The sequence below is a fragment of the Mirounga angustirostris genome, unplaced genomic scaffold (assembly GCF_029215605.1).
Source record: "Mirounga angustirostris isolate CCGP_5_RB_7025 unplaced genomic scaffold, mMirAng1.0.hap1 SCAF_7, whole genome shotgun sequence".
In the NCBI taxonomy this organism is placed as follows: Eukaryota; Metazoa; Chordata; class Mammalia; order Carnivora; family Phocidae; genus Mirounga; species Mirounga angustirostris.
In genome coordinates this window covers 73,874,045-73,890,921 of record NW_026991715.1, presented here as the reverse complement: position 1 = coordinate 73,890,921, position 16,877 = coordinate 73,874,045, and the positions used below count along the sequence as shown (strand labels likewise).

General features: G+C 39.3%; 1 protein-coding gene across 12 annotated transcripts in view; it reads left to right on the top strand.

The window, feature by feature from the left end:
- MCTP1 (multiple C2 and transmembrane domain containing 1) overlaps nucleotides 1–16,877 on the top strand; it is a 512,471-nt gene that overhangs the window by 248,209 nt on the left and 247,385 nt on the right. The window lies entirely within an intron of this gene.

Genomic DNA, 16,877 nt, shown 5'->3' with positions numbered 1-16,877 from the left:
GCTTCAAATGTGACTTTCTGCTACCAAGTAGAGAAAACCCTGTGCTTTTAAAGGAAATTAGATGAAATTAGGTCCACCCTGACAATCTCCCTTTTGGTGAACTCAGAGTCAACTGATTAGTAACCTTAATTACATCTGCAAAATCCCTTCTGTCCTATAAGCAGCACAATCACAGATATGAGATCTCATCATATTCACAGTCCAGGGATTGGGATGAGAAATCTTGGGGGTACATTTCAGAATTCCTCCTACCCCAGCAGGGAGAACATTTACCACCAATGTCCAGTAATGACTGTCTCATGATGTGCTAAGCAGACCATTAACGTTGAATGAATTCTCATTGTCTTAAATATGATAGTCTAGTGATGAATGTTGGTTGTCAAATCTATTTTATTTTTATACTAATATCAAAATAAGATAATATTGACATCAACAGGAGTCATGACAGAATCTGAATATACTCTATATTCAATTATATTGTATTAGATATAAGTTAGAAATCTAAATTTTAAAGGAGGTAGTGTAGACACGAAGATGAGAAGTATAAAAATTCACATTTGTTTTACATTCATTATTAACCTTTAGGCTGCCTTTGTCAAAATATTTCAGACTGGCTGGCTTAAATTTAAAAATTACTTTGAGTAACTGAAGAAAACAATGTACTTGCCCTTTTATAATTGGCCCTTTGAGTACATCCTATTTTTCAGGTGTTGGTGTATTCTCTAATCAAAGACTGGTCTTTTGACATCAGACAAGGCAATCTTAAATGATTTTAGTGTACTTATTCACTTGCTCTTCTGTTTTAACTCACTTAAAGAAAAACTCCAAGTCCTTACCAAGTTTCTGTAAGGCCCCACAAAGTCTGTTGTTTCAATAAGCTCTGATTTCATCACCTCCCACTCACTTTCTAGGTCACTCACTCCATCCATACTAGAATTCTTCAGAGCCTCCATACTTGCTGCTTCCTTTGCCTGAAATGCTTCCTTGTTGCTTCAGGTTCCTTTTCAAATGTTTCCTTACAGGGCAGGTTTTCTGTTGGCACCCTATCTAAAATAGGAGGCCCCTCTGATCACCATCCCTTTACCCGTGGCTTTATGTTGTTGCATGGACCGATCACCACATAACATATTACCCCCCACCTTCTTAGCATTTTACCTCCCCTAGAATGAAAGCTCCTTGGGAATAGAGACTTAGTTTTCTGTTCTACTGAATTCCCAATGCCTAGCACATAATAGACACACAGTAAATATTACTGAAAGCATGAATGTATTTCAGAAAAGGAAAAGTATACCAGCTGGGGAATTCATTCACTCTGCAAACCAGCTCAAATCTTTTATTAGGAAAAAGCCCTGCCTTCATTTAAAAAGTAACAGAATATTAATGGAAGTGGAAAAAATAGCAAGTTTGGCAGAAAGGCAGAAGGCAGGAAAGAGTGGATCATGGGGAAATGTTTGTGTTTAGGTTGGTTCTACAGTTTTTGTGAAACTTACCAATGCAGACCATGGACTTTTCCACACCCTGACAGAGAACTGAAGGGGAGAGTGTTGAGGATAGGAAAAATGATGCACAACACCTGCTACTGTCCTGTATCTGCCATCTTTGCCTCTGTTGGTGATGACCTGCTTTAGCAGGATAATTGCAAGTTTTGAAGTCACATTAAGCACTTAACTGTTTTTAGCATAAGGGGTGGAGGTTTTTTCATTGTTCCTCAAGTATTTTAGTTATGTTGTAGGTGTTAACATTTTGTTTTGCTTATCTTTTTTACTTGCTTATATAACTTACATAACTATTGACCATATCAAATAATATGATAATTGAAGAAAAGCCTTTAATTGATAATCCAGGGATATGGACACAACTGTAATCATTCCTTTAAAACTTGTACTTTGAAAATAAAAATCTTTCCTTTTCATTGATTACTTGTGGAAGCTTATCCTTCAAAAATTCTCTCACTGAAAAATAATTGATGAGAAGATTAGCTTATTATATCTTTATTTTAATGACCTTAGAGATATAATTGTGCCAATGAAAGAAGTATTAGGGACTGCATATGCTTGGAAGGAGTATTTGTGAAACAGGGACTGGCTATTTTCTTGTAGCTCTAAGGATTCAGAGGAAGCAGGTTAGCTCTGTAACATACATTTTGTAACATTTTATAACCTGGTCAAAATGAAATACTATATCACACAGTGTATGTGTTCCACAAATACTGAATTGCTGAGCTGAAAGTATTCTGACTACGTCTGCATTCCATGACCATCTGTCATCTGTCAGTTTTGTAGCTGGGATTCTTGTTTTCAGGGAAAGACTGGACAAAGTCCCCTCCAATTCTAAGACTTCATTTTCTATAAGACTATTATCATCACTCAGTTTTAAAGGGAAAACAGTGCTGAATGGCAGTGATTTAACATAATAGAATCTTATATCTGGCTCTTATCATAGCCCAATAGGGGTCAGCATTGGAGAGTGGGGCCCCAACTCTGCTCCACACGGTCATTAAGGGACTCAACTTTTTTTCCCATCTAGTATTACTAATTCCCTCTGTAACCAAACCCAAGTTCATCTGCCTGATGCACAGTGAAGCCAATCACTGAGACTTCAGGTACTCAGTAAGGAAGGGGTTTATTCCAGAGGAAGCTAAAGGAAGAGACAGGAGGACAAGCCTCAAATCCACCTCCCTGAAGGGAGAGAGAACAAGATTTTTTATAATCCTAGGGTTTGAGATTACATACATACATACTGATGAAAAGGACCGGGAAACTTATGACTATTCATGAGGACAGATGGAGCATGCCCATTGAGCAAACATATAGGAAATATGTATTCCGTGTTCACTTAGGGTAAAGACAACATCAGAATGAATCCAAATCAGCTTCTGATGTGAGGAAGTTATCTTAGGACAAGGGAAGGGGCTATGGGCATGCTCTGAGAGCTGATATAAACTGGATGGAGTCTTAGGCTCATTATCTCAGGTAAGGAATGCAGGGTCTTGCTTGTTATAGGCTGGAATCATACCAACGCAAGTTGACCTTGGGTCCAGACTTCTGTAGAGACAGCTAGTGGGTTTGCTAGTGGGGTCTGAAAAGACACAATAGCTGATTAGGGAAAAACAAGCTTTATCTTTTCTGTTAGTTCAATCTCATGGGGTGTGGTTTCAATCCCTCCTGAGTCTTGACCATTCCTCAGTCTTAAAGGAATTGAGATGATGACTTCCTTATCTCCTTAGGTGAGGAAGGCTTTGGGTAAAGAGTGGTTTTTGCAAATCTCACCTGTAAGCAAAATTCCTTCCACTAGTTAACATGCCTACATGCAGGGCAAAGCAGAAGTTCCTAAGCTATAGGTCACAGCATCAAGGGGAATAGAAGCAATGTGGATTCAATTGTACTAGATTTCTCCCTTTTACACCTTTTGGTCCTCAAGTCTTTTCAGCCCGTGGATGAGAAAATAGAGAAAGAGTCACACATGGGAGGTTTTTCATATGCCAGGCTTAGAAGTGACACATCATCTTCTTGGCTTATACTCAATTGACCAAAATGCAGATACTTGTCCATTCCCAGTTTTACAGGAGGCTGGGAGCTATAAGGCCAGCTATGTGCTCAGGAAGAAGAAGAAAACATGTAGATAGCTAAGCAGTAGCAGTACTGGCTGCATTCCACTTTTCTGGTCACCAAATATCTGGTCCACTCTTCCTTCCGCACATAGAAGACATTTACCCTGCCCCAAGGGAAACAGCCCAGAGTCCCTTGTGGTCACTGTATCCAGCTCCAAGTCCAGGATCTCTGAATGAAAGGAAATCCTTTATTGGGTCCAAATGGGGTTCTTTGTAGCCCTTTGAAATATAAATCTGCCTACCACTTCCCCATATACATCCAACAGATAATGACCAAAATGAAAAGCATGGGAGACACATAGCAGTTCCTTGTCCATAGCAATTCTGAAATCTCCATGGACAGACTTTATGAAGGCTACTTAGCTGGAGGGTAGGGAAGTTGCTTGAGTAGAATTCTACTATCTGGGGAGAATCCTCTTGCTTATTGTTCTCTGTAACACTGTCTCCACCATCTGAGAAGTTCTTTATTCTCTGTAGCCAAGTCTGAAATGGATAGGAAGTAGACTGATAATCCTGCTTCCTGCTGGTGCAAGATCAGGTATCTCAACCAACTAATGTCTTTCTCTCAAAAACTTAGTTGTCTTCCCAGTGCCAACAACCCTATGTAGTGTTCTTTCATAGACTCCTCAGGCATGATTTATTTCTTTGCTTCTCCGTTTTAACACAATGACAGGTACCTTAAGACTGTGGTGCTTGCATGGGAAGGCCAATGTGACACTTGTCTTTAGGCTGTCTTAATGAGCTTTTGTTGTTCAAAGGTTTTTTTCAGTATTATTTTCTATTATTTGGGGTCTAAAAACAGCCTTTTCAGTTCTTCTCTTCGATTCTACTTGCAAATCAGCCTCTTTTCATCTGAACTCACCTCTTTCTTATGATTATTTACTAAAGCCAATCAATTATGGAAAATATACACCTGTATTCTGGCTCTTCCCAACCATGTCCCCTCAAGCTTAGGTTTGATAGCAGGTAGTTTGCCTTGCAGGTTATCACAGGAACAGTTTTACCAAATGCTGACCGTGGCCTAACAAGACTCTCCAGCCTTTCAGCGTTACCTTGCTGCCCACCACCTAACCACTAAGTCAATGCCACATATTTTAGGGATTTTTTTTTTTTTAATGGCAGCACCCATTCTTGGAATCAATTTTTGTATTAGTTAAGGTAAGTAGTGTTAGAACCTGAAAAAGATGAACGCCCAAATCTCAGTGGTTTAATGAAATAAAAATTTATTTATCACTTCATAGTCCATTGTAGCTGGTGGTAGTGCTGCTGGTTCATTCAGGAACTCCAGACTCTGTCTATCCTGTGGTCCTGCCCTCATCTCTCCTGTGGTCCTGCTCTCTCAGCATTGGGAAAGAAGAGAGAAGATTGCACATGGGAAGATGTCATGGCTAGGCTACAACTTCAGCTCTCATTCCTTTGGCCAGAACCCAGTCCTTAGTCACATGGCCTCACCTAAATAAAAAGAATAGAAAATGTAATTTAGCTACTTACCTGTAAAGAAGAAGAAAATAGAGATGTCAGTGAAAGGTAGCACTGTCAGCCATAAGTTCTCTGTATACAGAAAAAAAATAACCTTTCTTCTAAGTACTTTGCATGAAAATGTGGCACTGCTTACTGTATGTTTATTATATTTATTGGACATTTGACATAATCATAGAAGACATATGTCACAAGCACATCCATCCACATTCATTCTGGTATGATTTCTAGTTGATTGTTCTGAATAAATCCAAATCAGTCTCTCTATCAAATAAACACTCTAAGCAGATTGCTACTAACACAAGATTGTCTAAAAGCACTTTGTAAAACTGGGATAGCCTGACCATCTTTAGGAATTACAGTGACTGTCCATCGCCATAGTTGGGGAAAGTGGCAATGCAGAATGCTTACTGGGGTGGGAGTGGTGGCTCGATGCTGCTTTGATATTAAACTCCTCATAGTTTAGATTCAGTATTTGAGAATAAAATCCAAATGAGATTCTTAGGATGCTAGTGAATAAGGGAGCGGGGAAGAGCAGGAAATAAAGATTAGACAACTTACATACTGGTTCCCTTACTAGTTTCTGTGTTATTTTGACATGAGACAGACATTCCTTTATTCAGGTGTACATGAGTGTTGTCAGTCAGCCAACAGTTCTTGATCACAGATGATGACCCAGGAGTCGTGCCTGAAACCAGCCCTCAGAAGTTAACAAGTCCTCACTGCGACAAGTGCTGTTGCAGAGGATATTTGGGAGCATAAGAGAAGGGCCAGATAGGGGCATCTGGGTGGCTCAGCCCTTCAGCATCTGCCTTCAGCTCAGGTCACAATCCCAGGGTCCTGGGATCAAGCCCCGCATCGGGCTCCCCGCCCAGCGGGAAGCCTGCTTCTCCCTCTCCCACTCCCCCTGCTTGTGTTCCTTCTCTCACTGTCTCTATCTCTGTCAAATGAATAAATAAAATCTTAAAAAAAAAAAAAAAAAGAGAAGGGCCAAGTAGTGTCCACAGGATGGCAGGAAAGATGTCTGCACAGCAGGGAGACTCGCATTTGGTACCAGAAGAGGACTGAGGATGGTGGAGACTGTCAAATTCAAGGCAAAGGGAAAGAGATGAGGAGGGGCACAGGCTTGGGAAAGAAGCTGTGAATTTGAGGCGCTGCAAGTTTTATTCTGGCAAAACAGGAGTCTGGAGAAATTCACGGAGAAACATTTGTATGACCTGCCAAGGCATTTGAACTGTATTCTGAAATCAGTGAGAAAGCAATGAAGAAGTTAAAGCAAGGGAGTAACAGCAGACTTTTGTGTCCAAAAAAAAAAAAATTCTAGGCATAGGATTGTGGAGAATGAGTTGGAGTGAGGAAGACAAGAAGCAGGGAGACACATAGGAGACCACTGACTTCTTTTTTCTCAAATTGAATTTGTGGATATGCCAAGGAACATATAATTCCATGACCATGCATCTGTGATGCATTTTAATCATACTGCAATATAGTTGTCTTGAAATTTGTTCAGTTAATGTTGGTAATCTATCAACAAGGGTCATAAAACTATTTACATTGCTGTTATTTATGGTTTTGATTGATGAAGAAGATTTTGTTTTCTTCTTAGGGTTGTAATAACTTTTGTTTTGTTTTGTTTTAGTGGTTATGTCTTATGGTCTTCAGTTATTTTAATGTCATATTTTATGATACTTCCTTATACTTATGTTTATTCATGGAATGTTTATAATTATTTCTAGGCTAGTTTTTCTTTTTAAAAAAATCCAATAGAGTTGCTATCTCTAACATAACTGGGAAGGAGAAATCCCTGGAAAATCATCGTTACTTTTCTGCTGTGTGTTTAATGTATTCTTAAATGATTAAGGAAAGTAGCTAACTTGTTAACTGTTATCTCAACTGAAATGAATTATTCCACATGGGAATTCAGAGATTTGATATCCATTCTGATATGTTTGTAGTTCTTTATTTCAATTTTGTTATGTTCAAGTTTTCAAATTGTGATGTAATTATGTTACTTTGTCTCCATGTTGAATAAGATTAATTGCTAATTGTTATTGAATGTTTAGTTTGTGCCAGTAACTGTGAAGTACTTTATACGGATTCAGTAATTAAACTGTCACAATGACCTTCATCAGGTTTTATACCACCTTCAGTGTCCTCTGAGTTAGGTGTCTTTTTGCAATTCACACAGCTAGTAGATGTTAGAGCTGACATTAGAACCCAGGCTTTCTAACTTGGAGGTCAAGCTCTCCACCACCACCCTACATGGCACCAAACCACCTCTGCTGTGGATGCAGTGAAAATAAGCTTTCATCCCCTTCAAAATACATTAAAAAATTTTATACTTTTTGATTAGATTTTTCTGCAGAGCACCATTGGACAATTTCCTTCTTTACAGAGAACCCCAGTTTTAGGCCTCTGAATAAGTGCCCAGCTCAGCAAAGCCAGTATATTAATGGTAAGGTATGTTATTCATACAAGTCAACAAATATTTATTGATCAGTTGAGCACCTGGTAGGTTCATGGTAGGTTCTGGGATGCAGAAGAATTCTTGCTCTCGTGAGATTTTCTGTCAGATGGAGGCAAAGGACACTAAATGAATCAGCTCCCCAGTCACATTCACCCATACTTGTCTAACTGCGAGTCAGCCGTGATTATGGTTCGGAATTAAAGATTGCCAAGTTCAGTGAGCTCTGTCACTTCCTATCTCTGATGGGGCTACCATATGGGAGGGCTGAGCTCAAAAATGGTAGTTGAGATAGGTGGGACATATCAGTTGATTGGAAAAGCTTGCGGTAGGTAGGCATGCATCATGGTGTAGTGGAGTACATTTGGAATCTAGAATCAAATAGATCCCATAACCAGGTCAAGCAGCCTAACCTCTCTGAGCCAGTTTACTCATCTGTAAAGTACTAAGAATATCAGTTTATTCAGCAGACATCTTTTGGATGCCTCCTATGTGCTGGTTTAACTCATCTCACAGGGCTAGAGTTAAAACTAAATGAAAAGTCCCAGGCATCTAGTAAGTATTCAGGTAAGTTGGTTCCTTCCCACCTCAACCTTTTTTCTTTTCTTGACTAGATTTTATCTTCCAGTTCTGAAAGTGAGAAGTCCCCAGGCTCAGGAATGGCCAGGCTGTGGGAAATGCAAGTACATATCACCTGATCTTATGAAATGGATGGACTGGACCTCAAACAAGATTGATTAGCTGTATAAAGTCAAATAAATCATTATAATAAGAAACATACTCAGAAAGGTGTCTTAGAGTGCAAGCCAAGCTTCTGGTAAAAAGAGACCCATAGGTACAGAGGCTTCAAAAAGATGTGTTGTCCTACACTGAGTCCAAAAAGGAGAGATCAGGGGCTGATGAAGGGGCTCTGCCTGCATCACCTCATGCTTCCTCCTCTGATTCAAAGCAACTGCTCCAGTTTTCACCGGAAGATCCAGAAGTCGTGTGTCACTTCTGCTCAAATTTACCAGCAAGGACTTATCATGTGGCCAAACCCATTGCTTAGAGGATAAATTCTCTAATGAGGGGATCATATGTGCTGTTAAACTCACAGAGGCTCCATTACTAAAACAAAAATTAAAGAAATGGATGTTAGGGTTCAGTCTGACACAGAAGCCAAATCAGGATCAGAAGGCCCCATAGTAAGAGTATAAAATAATAAAAATATACCCAGTTTATGCCAAATCCCCTGGATAAGAGAAGCTTTGAAAACGAACCCTGAGCCTGAGTGCTGGGGCCTGGGTTTCCCACAGCAGTGCTTGTATGGGGAAGATGGAGTAAAATGGAGTCTCAGATGAATCAAGTGGCCAGATTTGTGTATGACAGAGAGAACTCTGGAGGCACTTGGGGAAGAGATTTGAAGGCAAGCAGGGAGACCAGGCAGAAGGCTCTTAGAAGAATCTAGATAAAGAATGGTGAGGCAATGCTGGCCGAGTTGATTTCTAGAGAGATTTTAAGAATTAGAATCAGAGGGGGGTGCCTGGGTGGCTCAGTCGTTGAGCGTCTGCCTTCGGCTCGGGTCATGACCCCGGGATTCTGGGATCGAGTCCCACATCGGGCTCCCTGGTCGGCGGGGGGCCTGCTTCTCCCTCTCCCACTCCCCCTGCTTGTGTTCCCTCTCTTGCTGTGTCTCTCTCTGTCAAATAAATAAATAAAATCTTTAAAAAAAAAAAAAGAATTAGAATCAGAGGGTTTAGGAGCATTTATCAGGTGGGACAGGCTAAACAGTGGTTGTAAGTCGATTTGTAATAATTAGAATTCACAAGATGTAGGTATCTGTATTGGTTAAGGTAGGCTGAGCTGCTGCTATAAACACACCCTTAAAATATTTAATGGCCCAAATGTAACAGAAGCTTTTTCCTCACCCACATAGTAGTCCAAGGCACATGCTTCTCGTTGGCAGATGGCTCCCCTCCACACAGAGATCCAGGAACTCAGGCTCCTTACACCTCAAGTCACTTTTGTTATATTTTAAGAACCACTTTTTATTCACTGGCATATATAATAACAGAAATATTACTGTCATTGAATTTATAACAACTCTAAATTAAAAGAAATAGAGCAAACTAAGAATATATAGAATATATTACACATTATGGAAATACCCCATGGCAGGGGGAGGGGGGCTTTCTGTGATAAATATCTCTCTGTGAGATATCTTCTGACTTTAAGCAGCATTCCCTTGGGAGTTCAGAAATTGAAAGATTTCTGCCAAGTTTCACCAGTTTTCTACAGAAGATTTAACTTAGTTATCCTAGAACTTTAGTTACAATAAATTTTAGAAATATTTTCTTCAAATGTATTAATAAAACAGGTCTTGGTGTTTGACATGGCAATTTTTAGTTTATGGAAAACTCATTTATGTGGAATGGTTTGTTCTCTGTCAATGACATGTAAGTGAAATCTTGTTAGAGATCCTTTGTTCTCCTCAGAGAAATTTGGGAAATCCTCTCACTTTAAAGATCAAAAAACTATAAACCAGAGAGGTTAAATGACTTTGCTAAGACCACACTGCCTATAAAAAGCAAAACTGACTGTGGCGGATATTCTTCCCACCATAGGACTAATGTGAGTGGAGTCACAGAATCAGAAAGAAAGGAAGGGAAGGGAGGGGGAGGGGAAAGGAGAGGAGGAAGAAATTCCAGTCAGTGGAGTTAACTACATTCAGTGTGACCCACAGATAGAAGACTAAGAAAAGCCCATCGGAATTGGTGGTTAAAAGTTACGGGTGACACTCAAGGAAACAACTTCAGGAGAGTATGGGGATAGCCAGAAGAAAAAAAGATTGAGAATAGCACAGAAACTTTAGGGTCTAATTTTTTAATATTCTGATTTTTTTTAAATAGGAAAGTTAAAGTACTTAAATTTTTTTTAATTTCCTTCTATTTGATTTTTTAGGGAGTTATGATGGCTGAATAAACATAGTAATATATTCTTGTTCAATTCCAGGGAAAACTGTGTCCCTCTGGGGAAAAAAAAATAAAAAGAATTGTGAATGGTGAAGAATATTTATTGTATCTAGACAGTGCATTAATTACTGCTCAGAGAGGGAGCTCCCAGAGGCAGTGGGAGAAAAGCCCATTGAAAAAAATGACGTCTAGGATACTCCTCTATTGTGGTTGCTCTTATATCACAAATTAATGTATAATTTATATTCAAAATTAAAGCATATTTATCTAAAGCAGTGTGAAAAAAAAATGTGAGTACCACCCTTCCATATTTTAGTCTACCTGTACTCCCAGACGTTATCAGGAAATTGCATGTAGATACCCCTGTAATTTACACCACAAGTGAAAGGGAATTGAGCAAGCTGTATTTATCCCAAATATGAATGTAGAGTTTTTTCTCACATACCCTGCTCTGCATTTATAAGAGAAAAACGAGCCAAAAAAAGTACTCATATAAATCAATAGCCTATTCCTGTCACATACACCTTCTCTCTATAGTGTGTCTTGAAGTACCTTCTACTCTTCAAAGGAAGAAATTTACTTAGTTCAGCCCTGTGCTGTGTTTCATCACAGTATTATTTTTAATTCATCTATGGGCCATATCATGTAATTTCATTAGCCATAAATTTCAAAATCATTGGAATATTCATAGTACTTATTATGAAAAAATGTTAGTTTATTCTTACTTTATTACCGTATGCCATATGCTATTAGAAACCTCACACATTTGAATTTTAATAGTTTTAGTTATTTTACCCGATATATGTCAATTGTAGGGCATTCCAAATCTCCAACAAAAAAATGAAGGAATGGGAGAGCCTAAGGAGATAATTTTTTTTTAAGATTTTATTTATTTATTTGAGAGAGAGAGAATGAGAGAGAGCACATGAGAGGGGGGAGGGGCAGAGGGAGAAGCAGACTCCCTGCCGAGCAGGGAGCCCAATGCGGGACTCGATCCCAGGACTCCAGGATCACGACCTGAGCCGAAGGCAGTCGCTTAACCAACTGAGCCACCCAGGTGCCCCTAAGGAGATAATTTTAATATGTAAATAAGATCTCTATTTTGCAGATTTTTAAACTATTAGTGAAAAATAAATGTACATAAAGACTCAACCTATTGCTCTGAGTATGCTTTGAAGATTACTTTTACAGGCATCTTTCAAGTGTGAAGGACATTTTTGTACAATACACACTTTCTTTGTTGCATTTGGGCAGTAAAGATGGCTAGCTAGTACCTTCAGGAAGGTCCAACTTAAATTGTTTTTAACTGTCTACACTCAATATTTATGTTTACCTTTCTCTGTTGTCCTCTTATGCTCTTTTTTCTCTTCCTCCCCCCTTCCTTTTCTTTCCCTACTTCTAATATGAGACTGAGTTTCGATTTGGCGCTGTTTTTGATTAGGGGTGAGCATTATTGAATGACTATAGGTCCCCAAAACAGGAGTAGCTGTTTCTGTTTCTTTACATACTAGGTTTGGGATAAGATTGATTTAAACTTGTTCACCAGGAGGCTCACTTATTCTGAGGAGGAAAATCAATATTTACACTGAAGTATCTTTAATACTGTTTTAAGGGAAGAGAGGCTGCCATCTTGTGTACACTGTGCTTATTGCACACAAAAGTGGACCCATTCAGTTTTCTGTTAGGCTTAAATTACGCTAAAGTCTAAACAATCACACAGAATGTTGAAGGGCTCATCAGTGACCTGTGACTCAAAAAAAAAAAAAAAGAAAAGAAAGTATAGCACTGAGGACATGTGTTCCTTTACTACCTGAGAAAACATTTTACACACCATCTAAATCTTCTTTTTGAAACAATTTGATCCTAAGGTTCAGAAATAATTAATAATCCCTAGATCTAGAATACTCTAGAATTTTTATTTTTATTTATTTATTTTAAGAATTTATTTATTTGACAGAGACACAGTGAGAGAGGGAACACAAGCAGGGGGAGCGGGAGCGGGAGAGGGAGAAGCAGCCTTCCCACTGAGCAGGGAGCCCGGCGCAGGGCTCGATCCCAGGACCCTGGGACCATGACCTGAGCCGAAGGCAGACGCTTAACGACAGCCACCCAGGAGCCCCTAGAATACTCTAGAATTTTTAAAGCATAGAATTTATAATTATAAAATAAAAGGATTAATGTTGAAAAATAAATTCTGGAGTTAATGCTATCTGATAAAGCGCATGTGTGAAGAAGGTTGCTCTTGACTATGACATGAATAACAATAAAACCTGAATTTTATTTTAGGGCTAACACGTCCTAGTTTCTTCTCCCATACTTATTTGCCCTGTTTTCATTTCATCAGTGCCATAGAAAATGTTTTAATGAGGGCCATGGCTCAGTTAACAACAGCAAGCACAGGTGGCTAGAAAATGCCTGAAAACCACAAAGTGTGTATTTAAGAGGCCTTAATTTTTAATAGAACCACAGGCCTCACAACAATTTGATAAGTGTTAGTGCCATCTTGTGGTTGAATGCAATATTGCAACAAAGCAGCACCAGCACAGGAATTTAAGGAATTCTGTGGCCAAGCATATTTAGAATATTTAGCATATTAGAAAATGCTGGTTTAGAACAAAATTAAATAGGTTCATTTTCTATCGCCTTTAAATAAGTGAATGTGCACCATGACTCTCCAATAAGGGGTATGACATGCAGCATTTTCCAGGCTTCTTTGACCATGGGGCTTTTTTTTCTCCAGTGCAACTTTTCTTTTCTTTTCTTTTCTTTTCTTTTCTTTTCTTTTCTTTTCTTTTCTTTTCTTTTCTTTTCTTTTCTTTTCTTTTCTTTTCTTCTTCTTCTTCTTCTTCTTCTTCTTCTTCTTCGAGAGAGAGAGAGAGAGAGAGAGAGAGAGCCTAGTGTAACAATTAATTCAAGCCCCAACATCCTCGCTGTGTGACTTTGGAAAATTTACTCACCTGTTGCATGCTGTGGTTTCTGCAACTGTCACCTCAAGATAGCAGCTGAAGTCTTCTCTCAGGCTTGTTAGGCAGTGTGTTGTATCTGGTGTTCAGCACGTGTTAGCTCGAGTGATCTAGATTTCCTTTTGTGATTTAAGCTCTACCATTGAGCCCTTAGGACCACCCAGCAGGATTCCAGGAACTGGGTGTATCTAACTCTGAGGGAATTTTGACAGTTGACCTATACAGCTGGTGAGGAAAGTGTTTCTGGGAAGGTCAAGAAACAGATTGCTTCCCAAAAGGATTTACTTTTGTGTGTATGGTCTTCTGTGCTGAATCACTGGAAGTTTTGTCCTTTTACAGAATAGCCAAACCAAATGGAGTGAGACACTACTTAGAGATACAAGGCCAAGTTTCTTGAAATCACTTTCCTTGTAGAAGAGTTATTCTTTTTGAACAACAGAAATCAAGCATTGTTGCATCCTGAAATGAGTGTTTCATAATGATGTGCCGGAAAAAGCACTAACCAGACTGGTCTCCAGATGTGAGTTCTCATCTGACTTGGAATAAGCCACTTAACCTGTCCTGGTTTTCTCATCCATAAAATGGAGACAACAGTAGACTCACAGAGACGTAGGGTGGTTAAACAAATAATGAGTGTGAGTGTTCTAGAGACCAGAGGAGGCTACTTGTTAATATTAGTATTATTTACAGTATCTACTGATTATTGAACACCTTTATATGATAATTCTCTGATGGTATTTTAGAGTAAAAGCAGGAAAATATGGATGTCTGGGCTTCCTAAAAGCTAAGTAGAAGGAACATTGCATCTGGAGTCGGAAAGTCTAAGTTTGCTTCTATCCTGTTACTGCCTGCCTTACTTGTCATGTGATTTGGGGCAAGTCACACTGAATTTCAGATTTTTTCTCATCTTCAATATAGGTTGATGAGGTTTAACAGTACTCTGTACACTGTAAACTCTGTAGTCATTCATTGACTCATCCATTTAGCAAATACTTACCCAGTGCCTCCTCCACTCCGGACACTGTGCCATGTGTCGGGGAAGGGGCTTGGCCTTAATGGGGGTCATAGCCAGTGGGAAAATTCACACAATAAACAGGTGGACATACAAATTAACCTATAAGTAACATAATAACTACTGCTACTAAGCAAAGAGCAAATGCCAAGAGAAAGTAATAATGAGACCTAATTCAAATTGGGAGGTTAAGAAAGCATCCCTGAGAAAATTGCATTTAAACCAAGACCAGGAGGATAATAAAATGTCAGCCAGGCAAAAGGGGAAGAGAATGGGAGGGAGGGACTTTTCAAGCAGAGAGGCTAGCTAGAATGTGCAAAAGCTGGAAGCGGAAAATAACTTCCAGTACAGGATACCTGGAACATAGTAAGGGGCCCAAAATGGAGTTGGAGAAATGGCAAGTCCTGTATACCATATTACAGAGTTTGGATTTTCTTTTTTTTTTTTTTTTTTTTTAAGATTTTATTTATTTATTTGACAGAGAGAGACATAGGAGAGAGAGAACACAAGCAGGGGGAGGGGGAGAGGGAGAAGCAGGCTTCCCGTGGAACAGGGTGTCCAATGCGGGGCTCAATCCCAGGACCCTGGGATCACGACCTGAGCCGAAGGCAGACACTTAACAACTGAGCCACCCAGGCGCCCCCAGAGTTTGGATTTTCTTGTAGACGTAGTTGCAAGCTGTTGAGATGTGTTAAGCAAAGAAGAGGGAAGATTAAATTTGCATTTTTAAAAGGTCAATCTGTCTGCCACATAGTGAATTAATGGAGGGGGACACAGAAGATGTGGAGAGCCCAATTAGGAGGCTGTTTTTAGAGTAGAACAGCAAAGAAATCATGGTGGCTTAACTAGATTGGAGGCAGAGAAGATGGATAAGATGTATTTTGGAATTTATTGGACTTAATGGTGTCCTGGGTACAAAGCATGGAGAAGAAGGAGGTATTGAGAACACTTTCCAAAGGTGCCTTGCATGAACAGCTGTCAAATGATGAAGTCATTCATTGACTGACCTGACAAAGCCTGAGGGAGGAGCAGACTTAGCAGGAGAGAGGATCAAGACTTAAGTTTTGGACATTTTGGACACTGGAATGTCTATTAGATATCCAAGTGGAGGGGACAAAAGTCAGGAACAGAGGCTGCCACCCACGCTATTAAGTCATTAACTCATTCATTTATTCACTAAATGTCTATTGAGGACCAACAATATGTCTGATTCTGTACTAAGTGCTGGAGATTTTTAAAAAGGGGGATCCAAATGGCTCTGATATTATGAAGCTTATTATATTTTAGCAGGTGGTAATGGTTACATAGATGAATTTCAAAATCAAAGACAATAACTTGATCTAGGGCGTGACTGAGAAATTTCAAATGGGTACATGGATTTTAATAACCTCCAAATTTGTGCTCTAAAACCCTCAATCCCCAGGGTCCTCAGCCCATAGCTGGGAACTACTGTGTTAAAAATAGCAATTTTTAACATTTCAGTTGCACTGACTCCCCAAAAGAATGCATTCATTATAATGGGTAACCATATAATAGCCTATATTTATATTTATAAATTTTTTTAAGTTTGTACCATTATGATAAAATCACACTGTCAAAATGGGAGTTTCACAATGAGGAATTGGGATCATTATCTTATTATACCCGGGTCTAGGCATACAAAGAGCAAGGTATTATATTTACTTCAAAAGTGTGGAGGGTTTTAAGAAAGCCCACAAATGATTAAATAAGAAAAACAAAGTCCTATGTGGCAGTCCTTATATTTTGCATCAATATTTATGTGTCACTGCAGTGAGTGGAGTGTTGAGAAGTGATACAGAGAGTGAGCTTAAGGATATCAGCATTGTAATTGTAATCCCTAACATTTATATCATACTTTACAGTTTACAGACCCCCACTCACATTCTTCTTTAAATCATATAGACCGTAGTTATCAATTATAGCTTCAGTTTAGGCAAAACAGAAAGAATTAAACAAAATCTTTTTTTTTTAATTTTATTTTTTTTATGAGAGAGAGAGGGAGCATGAGCAGGGGGCAGAAGGACAAGCAGACTCCCCACTGAGCCGGGAGCCCAAGTGGGGCTCTATCCCAGGACCCTGAGATCATGACCTGAGCTGAAGGCAGACGCTTAACCGACTGAGCCATCCAGGCACCCCAACAAAATCTTATAAGGGAGTTGGGCCTCGTACAAAGAATTATTTCCTGGGGATGAAGATTGTCACACTGGGATGATTTACCTGGAGATGTCTCTGATTCACCTTCTCTAGGAATCCTTAGTAATAGCATAGACTCCTTAGATCAATTGGCCTCATTCATTGGTCGCAATGAGAAATGGTATGATATATATAGAAGTATGTCAAAGCCCCTCCCCCTTGCAGGTGTAGTAGAAAAAGCACA